At 37.1% G+C, this 13,930-nt stretch overlaps 1 long non-coding RNA gene across 1 annotated transcript in view; it reads left to right on the top strand.

Moving 5' to 3' along the window:
* The window catches only part of LOC145994860 (uncharacterized), a 91,373-nt gene that overhangs the window by 51,058 nt on the left and 26,385 nt on the right, over positions 1–13,930 (top strand). Inside the window, exon 2 of the long non-coding RNA XR_014442398.1 lies at positions 8,029–8,058. This is a non-coding gene — a long non-coding RNA (uncharacterized LOC145994860). The remainder of the gene's footprint in view (positions 1–8,028; positions 8,059–13,930) is intronic.

Raw genomic sequence — 13,930 nt, forward strand, 5'->3', positions numbered from 1 at the left:
TGAATGTGAAAGGCATGAATTAGTATCCCGTCACCTACGCTACCTATTGATTGCGCTAAATTCTAAATACATTTTGATATTTTCCCTTTAAACCTTAAATGAATTAAGTTATATTAGGGATATTTCTTAACAGCATAAGAAATGTATGAAATAAAACGATGAAATATAAACGATAGAACTGAGCTCACCTTCTAAATATTTTCCAGTTCTCCTTCACCAGTTTCACTCTCCCACTCATCCGAGTCTGTGTCTACCGATGAATCTGTGTCCGTGTCTGAATCGGCTTCACCAAGTCTAATTATCAGTTCATCTACACGCTCGTCCATAAGTCCATCTCTTTCAAAGTAAGAATCTTGCAGCCAAGAGTAAAGAGCATGAACATTTCAATGCTTTAGAAAAGAACACAGGCAAGCGTGTTATCAGATTGCCTTCCCGTGGTGATTGTTGTACGATAAACAAACGAACCACCACCCCACTCGGTTTAAAAAATAAAAAAAAAACAAAAAAAAACTGGACGGTGCTCGATGTCGCATTCAGAAAATGAAGTCATTCGCCCTGTAGTTTCTCTTAGTTATAAACCTTAACGCACGTGCGTAATACTACAGTTTACGATCGGCGCACCGCACGCATTTTCAAAGGCCGGATTAAATAAAATGAACCACTGATATAATAGGAGCCTGCATGCACCGTCACGCTAAACAGTGAAAATTGTTTGTCATATTTGTTTTAGCTTAATTTTGCTGAGTTGGCACCACTGGTACTCTCAACGCCAGACCAGTGAGTAGAAGAGTGGTGGGGAGAATGACGTAATACGAAGTGCTCCGCAGCGATCTGCGCATATCGGGACTTAACTTGTCAGGCTATAGTATCAGACCTCCGTGGTGGAGTGGTTAGAACAGCGCGTTACGACGGCTTGGGCCCCTGGTTCGAATCTCAGCTTAGGCATGGGTTTTCTTGGTAAGTGTCCCGTCATCAATTTAATCATAGCATCACTCATCACTCATGTTCATCTTCGCGATTTGCCAAAAGTGAAAGAATAGCAACACCAAATAACAAACATTCAATCGAATCGAACATCCCCACCGATCTAGTTATATGCCGTACCAAAATCTCACCTTATTACTGCATCTTAGTTCATTTTACAGCATCTAAATTAATTTCCGATTCGAAAACAATTGGAATGTTGTTTGGTGCAGTTGACTGATTGATTGATTTGGTGTTTTAAGTCCACTTTATGCACAGAAAGACTAATCGGGACTGGACCTAGAGTTTAAAGTGGGATCGAACCACTATGTGCCTCCACTGGATATTGAACCCGGGACCCCTTGATTATAAGGCAACGACGTGGTGCAGTTGATTGTGTATTGTTTAAATGTTGTAATTAACATTGCATTAATTAGTATTAGACCAATCGTGACATAGGGAAGCGAGACCACAAAGGAAGGGAAAAGACTAGGGAGACACTGCGGCTCTCTTTAAAGGTAGCATCCGTAAATGCGACTGAAGTGACTGCAAAATATTATGGATAACATTTGTTTCGCTTTTTCCTTTTATTTCTGTTTCAGTTATTTTACTTCGCTTTTCTTCTACCACTCGCGTTAATATTGTCGGTGAGGAAGAATTATAAACTCGTGAAATGAACGATGGGCAAAAAATCTATGCCTCTCCCACGGTTCGAACCTGTGACCACAAAATATTGTCTTATCTTAAAATTTACGGCCAAATATAGTAAAAAATTACGGCGAAATATGGTTTGTCACGTCGCAATTTTCGCTCGTCTCCTTTTCAAGGCGTTCTATTGCTTCCCCGAAAGCGTAATTTTAACGTTTTCGCCATGTAATCAAAGGCTTCCGAGTTCAATACCAGATAGAGGAACATATGATTCGGATCCCATTTTAATCTGTAGGTCCAGTGCGTAAACTGGACTTAAACAACTCATTTTTTATTAGCGTGTGGTCTGTGGTGAGAACTCGATGTAAACCATCATTTCAGTAAACCTTCTTGACATCGACTCTAATATCAGTCAGTATATTTCCTTATGAGTGGCTGTTGTTAAGAAACCAAGCTCCTGACATTTTCTTCTGGAGGCCTCGTAGCACCCAGCTGTTTGTTGTGGCTGGCGCATGAATCATGTGACTCATGCTATCAAAGCTCCATCCTTCCCGAGAACTCATATCCACCAGGCAAACTTAAGCGAATATTTTGTTATTTGGGTTGCATACACAACAGGCTTTAAGACGTTACGAGATTCTAGGTCCCGTGGCCCAGGTAATTCTTTCTCTGACTGTACATTATATATGCATTTAAGGATGGCGACAGAAGTTATGTAAACACCAACAACAGTGAAGATTTGTTTTCTCCATAATTCAAATGAATGAGCTTGAATATCTAGTTATAATATTGGTAGTTTTTAACTGGGAAGAGTGTTGGTTCCTGAATGATCTTTTTACTTAGCTCACAGAAGTTTTCCAAATTGTCAAGTGCGTATGAATCTTTGCATTTAATTAATGCCTCAATGTGAAAGTTTTAAAACACACATGGAACGCACATTGTTTTTTTTTTCATTCTATATTAAACATTCCCAGCATAAAAACGATAAGTAAAAGTAAAGGAATTTGCTCAAAATGAATATTGAATAGTGATACGATTTTATATAAAAATAATTGTTCTCAATCTTGCACCCTCCCCCCAAATGTTTATGTGGAGTTGCCACCCTCTGATTATTATCATGCTATCGAAGTAAAACACGCACTACCCAAAACGCTAGGATAAGGAAGCCTCGAAGTTCATTATCATACCATATAAAAGTAACGTGCTTTTATTTACGCGTTTGGTTGTTTGAAGATATTTGTTCCATTCTGTATGATTTTGTACTCTTCGCTTCGTAAAACGCGTACTTTGGCTATAGCCAGATATTGCACGACTTCTAGCCATAGAAGAATTAACTAGATCATGTTTCAAGTTTTCAATAAGATATACATTTGACAGGTATAATTCATGAACATATTTTCTAACGATTTTCATTTTTTAACTCAGTAATGTAATTCCAAAAACAGTGAATGAGCGAATCTTCTTAGAGGATAATCTGTGACTCTAGAAGGAATAATATTCATAAGAAAAATGTGCACGGAGTAAAGACAATAAATTACTTTTTGTTATTGAAGCACTCACATTTTCCTAAACAATTACGTCTTGATTTTGTTTGGGTGGGCAATCGGGTGAGCAGAGTAATTTTTGGGTGAGCGCTTGCCCACCCTCGCCCACCCGCCCCTATTAACCCTATGCCACTTTTATGAATCACGAAAAGATGCAATCTATTGCCGCTCCCTGTTGTTGTTATTTGGAAAATTTAGAGGTAAGAAAGGAACTAAAAATAAAAACCCTTCAGCACCTCCTTGCAATGGTTGAAACATCAAAAACTGCCCTTTACGAACTTTACAAAGCTTACTTAGTTATTGAAATTTGCATACCTCCATGAACGGCTGCTTGCGGCAAATCATGTGTTACCTTCGTAATCGAATTGGTAACGAGAGGTTGAGTGCTACATCTATTGTCCCTTTAAGAAAGAGCTTGCAAAATCTTTGGATTTATACAAGGTTGTAGCTGCACATAAAAAAAACAAAAAAACATACGTACCTTTACGTAGTTTCTTGATGTGGTTCATTTTCTCATTTTAGCAATAAAAAGTACTCAAACTCTTTACATAGAAATAGTGTTATGTGTATATTATATGTTTATCCGTAGCTTTTATGGTGTATTTTGTACTGTTCATATGGATAGTAATTAATAAGTCTGTGATATTATTCCACCCAAAAATGGCTTTGGAAGAGAAAACAATATAATTATTGCATTTTACTTGACATGAGAGATCCGTACCTAAAAGTACTTTTGTGTATGATGGACCAAAATGCAGTGATTTATCTTTGGATCTGACTGTAAATATGTCACTGGTAAAATTATACCATAGAAAAGTATTATAAACCTTTTAGCCAGTATTAGTTAACCCCCGAGAATTTGACTCCGAAATCTTTAGCTCACCCCACTTATTCCAGGCTGGCACCGTCACTGGGGACAACCGGTCTTTTACCTCCTGTTCAAGCGGCTCCTGCGCCCACCCAGCGTCGTATAAAGTGGGTACCTGGAGGAAAGAGGGTAAAGGCGGCCAGGGACGTGGTGCCGATCACATCATCCCCCCATCTTCGACCGTGATGACGAATGTGTGGGTCCCTAACTCCACACCCCCTATACGCCTTCATGGCGTGGTGCAAAGCACACGGGCACAATTTCCTTTTTTTACTTCACGAACTGAGATTGTCCAATACCCGACGTAGTTGCTTGGAACTTTCGTCGGCTTGAAAATACTTAATTTTTCAAAGATAATAATACTGTTTAATAATGGTAATAAGATTTCTCTATAGTAAATTTCTAAGTGAGAGTATTGATTGATTGATTGAGGTTATTTTACTTCACGTTTTGTGCCTCTTGGCTAATTTGCGAAGATGGAGATGAGTGATGAAATGATGAAATTGATGAATGGACATTCACAAACAACCAAGCCCGAGCGGTATTCGAACCCGGGACCCTTGGCGTCGCAGCACGATCTAAGTGAGAGTATTAGGAGGGGCAACTGCCCCCACCTGGCCCCCCCGTGTGCACTCCTACGTCCATAAAAATTTAATTCAAGGAGAAACTTCTAGAAACTTGGTACGAGTGAGACAAGGAATCTATGTTAAGATGGACGCAGGTAAAAAAGAGGATATAATAGACAGAAGACGGAGGAAAATTTAATACGTACGATTTGTAGCATTATTCACACTCGTGTACGATAAAGACACGGATAGATAAAACCAAGGGCGTCCGCAGGATATTTTCTCAGGGAGGTATAGTCATAGAAACTTTATTATTGTTGTTGTTATTATTGCTATTATTACTGTTATTATTATTATTGCTATTATTTTTGTTACTACGGTTACTGCTGCTGCTGTTGCTGCTGCTACTACTACTACTACTAATTTACATATCATACAATTCCAATTGAATTAAAAATACTTTCGCGTTGTATACAAGTTCAGACTCGAGTCTACTATTTAGATAGAAACTGGATTCGCTTTTCTTCCTTTCAATAAACATCCATCACTTTGTTGATGAACAGTTCTTTGTATTTTTGCACTTTTTCACAATGCACAGATATCAATCAGTGGCCACTTAATCTATTGCCCTTCATGGTACCTCTGATCCGTGTTTTTACAGGTTGAATACTGTATAATAATAATAATAATAATAATAATTCAATAATGTAACTCACAGAAAACAACATTTTTTTTGTTATAAGACATCGCTACAATTTCACCATTCGAATTACATTAACTCTTTCCAGAAATCTCAGAAGGAGCACTGGTCCCACCTTGCCTCCCTGCGGGCGCCGTTAATTATATAACGCAAGTTGGAGATGTTTTTACTATGTAACCGCGATGTGCTGTTCATAGAGTTTTTAAGAAACTGCTATTAAAATACTGTACGGTCCATCGTAATTAATTAACATTTGAATTGATTTCATTACATGAAATTTTATTTCACTGTGTATGTACCATGCGTAGTTTCCTAAATAGCCAAAAAGAGATGACTAGTATTTATTGAAAATCATATCGACATTTCAGCCACAAAATATGTTTTAAATTTTATTTGTTACAGATTACTTGTCACATTCTCACCACAGCAAATGTAAGAAATATAATTCCTAAAATGCAAAATATTTTGTTATTCCTAAATAATATGCAACTTAGTATTAAATCGCTACAGGGTCATTCCACATCAAATCAAGAGCAAAAAACTAAGATTTTGACACCCACCAACTCCGATTTCCATGAAATTTGGTATACACCTTTCCTTCATGGTTGAAAGAAACCCACTCATTTTTTTTTCACTCAATCTCAAACGGTTTTCATTTTACAGCACTTTGAAATGTCATGAAATCAGTGTTGTCTGTCACTCTTGAGACCCTCGACACAAGATACCCTTTCTTTCATTTTATTTATTTTCTCCTTAACCAATCATCAGATCTATTTGAAATTTTACACAAAGTTCAATGAAATAATGAGGATTTCAGAAAAAAATACATCAGCACTCAAAAAATTTTACAAATGCCTATAAAAAGACTAATAATGGATTTGTAGCCTAATTTTTGTGGTGGGAAAACTAGGTTACGAAAATCTGAATTTTCATCATGTGGGTATGATGGAACCAAAAACTTTTGATGTTGAAAATCATTGTAAAGACATGCTCTTTCTCTAAAAAAAATAACATTTTTGTTTTTTTTATTCCTTCTAACGAAAATTTTAAGTTTTTTGGAAATTGCCTAAAATTTCAGGGTCAGTCCCTACCAAATGGTCCAGCACTGGTCGCTCGACCATTTTTAAAATGTTTCATTTGTTTGTCGTTGTAACCCCTGTACAAGGGTAGTTCAAAACAGACATTCTTTTTCTGAAACTAGACTTCATTTGAAAATGGCGACCATTTTTGTTTCATGACTTGCAACATTTTTGGCCTATGTTGAATACCAGCCAGTTTTGACCCTAAATTTCAGCCATTTGCATTAGATGCGGTGAAAAAAGATATCGAACATAAAATGTAGCCTGAAATGTACTGAAAACAATGTTTTTTAACCCAGATTTGTATATTTTTTCTTACCTGAGTTATCATAATTGTCGCAACTGTCTGCATAGGCCAAAAATGTTGCACGAAAGTCATGAAACAAAAATAGCCGCCATTTTCAAACGAAGTCTAGTTTTAGAAAAATAATGCCTGTTTTGAACTACCCTTGTACAGGGGTTACAACGACAAACAAGTGAAAATTTTTAAAAATGGTCGAGTGACAAGTGCTGGACCATTTGGTACGGATTGACCCTGGAATTTTAGGCAATTTCAAAAAAAAAAAAAAAATTCGTTAGAAGGAATTAAAAAAAATGTTATTTTTTGTAGAGAAAGAGCATGTCTTTGCAATGATTTTCAACATCATAAGTTTTTGGTTCCATCATACCCACATGATGAAAATTCAGATTTTCGTAACCTAGTTTTCCCACCACAAAAATTAGGCTACAAATCCATTATTAGTCTTTTTATAGGCATTTGTGAAATTTGTTGAGTGCTGATGTATTTTTTTCTGAAATCCTCATTATTTCATTGAACTTTGTGTAAAATTTCAAATAGATCTGATGATTGGTTAAGGAGAAAATAAATAAAATGAAAGAAAATGGTATCTTGTGTCGAGAGTCTCAAGAGTGACAGACAACAGTGATTTGATGACATTTCAAAGTGCTGTAAAATGAAAATCATTTGAGATAGAGTGAAAAAAAATGAGTGGGTTTCTTTTAACCATGAAGGAAAGGTGTATACCAAATTTCATCGAAATCGGAGTTGGTGGGTGTCCTGACCTCGTTGAAATGGCATGGAATGACCCCATAGTTACAATAACGTTTAACATTACGTCTCTTATTTTTCTGTGCACGGTTTTCCCCCACCGTGATGATACAAAATCTTAGCGAAGTGTAAAGTTTTTGTTATATTTCTGCTTTATTTGTGCCAGATTGATGGAATCATTATTAATTTTGCTACCAGAGGACAATAGAATCGGTTAGGCAATGACGTTATTGAATCGGTGCGATTAATCTAGTGAGGTTGAAAATCCACGTACTTGGTACTTTAAGTGAAAGAAGTTTCAGTGAAACATTTCACGTGTGGAAGTATTGCAGTAAAATCCAATGCAAACAAATGACTGAGTAACAGAGTGCTTGTCAAGTAAGTACATCCGTAGTACGAAGACAATTTATTGATCAAAATCATAAGAAAGAATGTGTAAAAACAACTTTCATATTATTAATCGAACTCTTCGCATTGTGCCTGATAATTATGCATACCTACTATCCTATCAGTTTTTTTCCAGATATTTCGCAGTTTTGTTTTAGTTATGTGCTACGTAGACATATACGCATGCTTGTTTAACATTGAATAACAAAATTGTTTCTATTTCAGGCAACGTCTTCCAGCCAAGACTCAAAATAAGTGAGTATAAAACATTTATTCTATCAATAATCTAGAGGCGTATGTTACAGTTTTCTTTAAAATAAATACTTAACTCGTGAATTCTAACAATTTCTGTAAGTATACTTGTAATACAAATTTGAATATATGTCAGAAGCAGTGTTGCCAGTGTAACATATTTTTTTAAAAGAAATATGGAACATGGAGGACATTTTTTTAAAAAATCCTCCCCAGTTACACACAAAAATATTGCAATTTTCAGAAATTTTGAGATGGGTGTTTTTATTTACTTATTTAAATAATTGAAACACAACAGGCGCATGCCCAATTATAGTGTTCAATATTGGATGCCACCATTACATTAAAAAAGGTAAAGTGCTCCCCTGTGCATAGCACCACGCCATGAAGGTGTATAGGGGGTGTGGGGCGTTGTATGTGTATGTGTGTGATTGTGATCGAACCCGGGACCTTTAGCATGGTAGTCAGACGCGTTACCGACTGAGCCACCTCGGCCACTACTATTACATTACCAAGATTATAATAAACATAGGTCACAAGAAACATGAATGCCTTAATATACAATTTGCATTAAATAACAGCAAGGACACTAAGATGCTGACCAAGGCAGTTTATTAAGATGTAAAAACACTTAACATGTAACGTTTCAAGCCTGTATCAGGGTCTTCCTCAGACGAAGAACTAAACTAAAATGATGAAATTCACACACAGAAAGACTACATACACATAGCAGGGTGATTGGCCACACGAAAACAAATCAAGTTGACAGTCCTTATCTTGGAGGATAAGCGACTGAGCTACATAGCAAAACTCTTCACTTTTTGAAAAAAAAAATTAACTTTGAAAAAAAATCAAAATTTCATAAATATGTTCCTTAATAAGGTTTTGGAAGTACTTTGAACAAGCTTTCAAATAAAGGAAACCTTAAGTTTCTACCATTTTTTGTAAGGCTGAGCCAATACTGATGCCAGTGGTATCGGTATCGGAAAGTATCGGTTGGAATTTATTAACCGATACCGGCCGATGCTTCACCGGAATTTAGTCTTTCACGGGGTCCGCCAAAATGTCGCGCGACATTTTCGCAGACTATAAATATCCTTTAAATTATGCAAAATTCGAAGTTTCCTTCTGTTTTGTACCAGTTCTGTGTAAAAAGAACTTAATTTTGTAATAATGTAACATATAATTTAATATTGTAGTGGTATCTTCTTTGCCTTGTAATCAAAGAGTCCCGGGTTCGATATCTGGTGAAGGCACATTTCATTTATTGGAATTCCACTTTAAACTGTAGGTCAAGTCAAGATTAGCCTATCTATGCATAAAGTGAACAATTCAGTTCAAACAAAAAATATTCTCATGTAATTCTTGAATATTTTAAAGCAAAAATCTTGGTAAATTGATGCATGTATTTAAAGTGGAATACTTACATATTAATATTAATCAATATTTTGAACAACTTTTAATTATGGGAATCGGTGAGAGTATCGGCATCGGTTCAAATGGGTATCGCCTCAACCTAATTTTTTGTTTTTGATTTATAGTGATTTGAATATTGCATTACTTTCCTTGCGTAATTTTTTTTTTATCAAATTAGTGTATTTCTTCGTGAGCTTGTAGAACTGTAACAAATCAACAGAAAAGAAAGATATTTTATCTTTGGACATCTATCGTGTGGTCCTATAACATATATTTTTTCAGCAAAATCTGTGAAGGTGAGTTGTCAACACCTTATGATCTGGGATGAAATCGCCGCATATTCGTCGCAGATTTTATGCCAATTTTTTTTTTTTTTTTCAAAATCATGGGATGCGACCATTATGTGAGGCATTTTTTAAAGAGAAATGTGCCGGTATTATCGGTACTTAAAATTCATTTATTACTTAAATTGACACACATTTCTTCGTGAGAGTTTAACGAATTTTTTTTCGGTCAGAAAAAGAAACAATTTGTGCATTACAGTCGAAATATGTTACTTGAGGAAATTTACTACTGTGTTAAAGAGTAGGCCTACGGATTTTCAAATTTTCATCTTCTGTGTTTGAAGATTCTGCGCCGATATCATTGGTTTCGTTATCTGACGCGCAGATGCAACGTTTACGTTATGAAAGATTACAAGCCAATTTTTGATGTGAAAAAACAGGGTGCGACGATTATGCGATATTTTCCGCTATTATAAATCACTACTTTTGTGATTTTGTGCATGATTTTTCATGTTTATACACGCTAATTTTTCATATATGTACCGATAACTCAACAAAAGGCTAGAAAATGCAAAATAACAAAGAATTAAAAATTCCATATAAAGCCAATGTTTTCTAGATCTGACTATAGTGAAACGGACCACTGCTAACATCGTCTTCAACGTTTCGAAAAAAATATAAATTTTCCTAAACTTCGGAGCTGGTTGTCACTTTCAGCATTAATGAATTGGTGTTCAACGTTAATCAAAACACAAGACAGGCTAGGACGTATTTGGGGGGGGGGGGGGAGGGTTCAAGGGATCCACTTACTTACTAAAATTAAATAATGATACGTTTTTTAGCGTGTATTGTATAAATGAGCGTTATTTCTTTCATCCGAACTTATTGGAAATAAAGGATAAGATTGGGACCATAGACTTGAATGAGAGTACTAGGCCTACTTATAATGTCCTCCTCCGTGGTCGTGCGGTCGAAGGAGCTGTGCTTTGGACTAATATACATATACATATATATATATATATATATATATATAATATACATACACACATATATATATAATGTGTGTGCGCGATTTGTAATTAATTAATACTTACAAGGGAGGTCTAAGTCTCCCCCTCCGATTTCCATGAAACTTGGCAGGTGTATAGAGGCCCCCCTCAAATGTCAAGATGAGGAGAAATTGAAGTGGGAATCTGACCCCGAAACCACGTAAATATGGCATACGAAGAAACAGGGGGCATAGGGCCTCTCTATACATCTGTCAAATTTCATGAGAATCGGAGCGGGACACAGGGGTCAGATGATCCTCACGTCAATTTGTCCTCATCTTGACATTTGAGACGGGTTTTGCCCCCTAAAACAGTTTTTTAGCCGAAACAAAAAAAGACACGTATTTCTTCCTTTGGGCCCCTCTATACACCTGCCAAGTTTCATGAAAATCGGAGGGGAACAGAGGGGTCAGATCCCCACTTCAATTTGTCCTCATCTTGACATTTGAGAGGAGGTTGCCCCCTAGAACAAATTTTTGCCGAAACAAAAAAAAACGTATTTCTTCATTTGGGCCCGTTTATACACACACCTGCCACGTTTCATGGAAATCGGAGGGGGACACATGGGTCAGATCCCCACTTCAATTTGTCCTCATCTTGACAATTGAGTGGGTTTCGCCCTGTAAAACCGTTTTTTAGCTGAAACAAAAAAAACACGTATTTCTTCCTTTGGTCCCCACTATACACCTGCCAAGTTTCATGGAAATCGGAGGGGGACACACAAGTCAAATGCCCACTTAAATTTGTCCTCATATTGACATTTGAGGGGGGGGGGGTTGCCCCCTAAAACAGTTTTTTAGCCGAAACAAAAAAACACGTATTTCTTCATTTTGGCCCGTTTATACATACACCTGCCAAGTATCATGGAAATCGGAGGGGGACACAAAGGTCAGATCCTCACTTCAATTTGTCCTCATCTTGACATTTAAGGGAGTTTTTCCCCCTAAAACAGTTTTTTTAGCTGAAACAAGAAAACACGTAAGTCTTCCTTTGGGCCCCATTATACTGCCAAGTTTCATGGAAATCTGAGGGGGACACTTAGATAACCTCCCTTGTTAGTCTTACACTTTGTAATTATTTAACACTGCATATATTATAATGTTTTTTTTTAATTTGTAAAACTGTAACTGTAGAACAATTGTATATTTTTGTATAACATTTCTATCTTGTTAAATGTGTTAAAGGTTTCATCCTGGAATGGAATGTCTCACATTTATGTGTGTTTTCATTTCCAATACATTCGAATGAATACATATTCGTTTCAATGGCATTTACAAAATCTCCTCTGACATGTGTGCACGAGTGTGTTAGCCGATGCGTAGCAAAGTATTTTAGGAACAACACTTGAAAAAAATTCTTGTAGGACTAACGAAAAATTTCTTTGTAATCGAAGATCATAATACCTTTTAAGGTGTGGTAATATTATAATGGGATTGAGATACGAAACTCTCGGATCCGGATCCAGATCCAAAACTTTCAGACCCGGATGCGGATCCGGAATTTTCGGATCCAGATCCGTAACTTTTGGATCCGGATCCGGATGATCCGGATTTTTCGGATCCGGATCCGTTTGGCCATCCCTACTCCACACCTCTAGGTAGGATTGTGGGAGGGAGACTGGCAGTCGGGAGATTGCCCTAGGCCCTTACGGGCTGTAGAGCCACGGGTTATTATTATTATTATTATTATTATTTAATAACATCAATAAACTATTAATCAGGAACTTTACTTTTCATCAACTGGATCTAGGTTTTTTTGTTATTTAATACATAATCGAGTTTCTATTTATTTTACTTTAATTTTCTTGCTGGGGTAGTTGTTAGATAATGAATAGATACGTGTTGTTATATTTATATTCTTATACCGTCTTTTTACCTATTCATGGAATAATAACAATACAATATTAATTAATTTAATACATAAATTTAAACATTTATATTATTATTATTTTCGAGACATTTGGTGCAGAACCCCCTCCCCAAAATCTACATCTAGATACGTTCCTGAGTGTAGATATTTCAAATCGTACTCAATTTCAACAATTAAGTCCTGTACTTTAGAGTGAAATGGTAACCTCGTTTCTCACAGATCATCGAGGAAAGTTAAGGATCATGGCCCACAACCCAGACGAGCGCAGAAAGCTCTCTTCGTGTAAATTCCACGGCATATTAGTTGTTCGTTAAGAGCCGAGCAGAGGCTGTGTTGGCTGTTAGGGCAGAAGACCTAATGCGAGTGAAAGGCCGCCTGTCCTCGCTTTCCCAAGGCGTGTGTTTGAACAGTGAATTAGCAGCTTCGAGTTTGCTTAGGATCTGGTTCTCTTCTACCCCCTCCTCCCTCGCCTGTTTCCTGCGCTATTTGAAACAACGTCCCATAAGAACCGTGACAGTTCGACGTGCGTACGCGAATGCACTTTTTCTACGCAGCAGGGCCGCCGTTAGGAAATGCGATACCCTGTGTGAACAAAACTCGCGAGGCCCTAATGTTATGAAAATTTAAAATATGTACACCTTCAATTCTTCGTAAAATTCTTCACTACAGTCTACAACCAACGAAATTATTACCCCCTCTCTCTCACACACACACACCTTTCGTGTCTTCCGATGGCATAGTGGCAACGTCGTTGCTTTGTAATCAAGGGTTCCGGGAACTATAGCAGTAATGAGAGGCGTGGCGTGCATGTAACCGGTGTTTGCAGATAACAGCAAAATGTGAAGAATTAAAAATTGTTTCAATAAAATAACAACATTGTTAAATACGTTAACCAATAGCGTTGCCGTCGAGTAGATATTGCAAAGGACCTTCCTTCTACAGCCGACAGAAGCGAAGAAGGAGGCCGTTCCGCTACCCTGAAGAGGTAACAAGAAGAGAGGGCGCCAATGCAAGAGAAGAGTGGGGGATGACTTTGGGAAAGTGTGCTACGGGGTTATATATATGCCTGTTCAGGGGCTCAGTTACAGGTGAGGCCTGCTGGCACAGGCCAGTGTCGTCACATTGGATTGGCAGAGAAGAGCTAAATCCCGCCTAAAATGGGGATACCATTTCTCTGAAGCAACTAGAGCTAGACTGCAAAGCCAAGGCTGGGTTGAACTACAACTGAGACCTGTCGGATAATAGACGAAAATATAG

Source organism: Lepisma saccharinum, chromosome 1, assembly GCF_977018435.1.
Source record: "Lepisma saccharinum chromosome 1, izLepSacc3.1, whole genome shotgun sequence".
NCBI lineage: Eukaryota > Metazoa > Arthropoda > Insecta > Zygentoma > Lepismatidae > Lepisma > Lepisma saccharinum.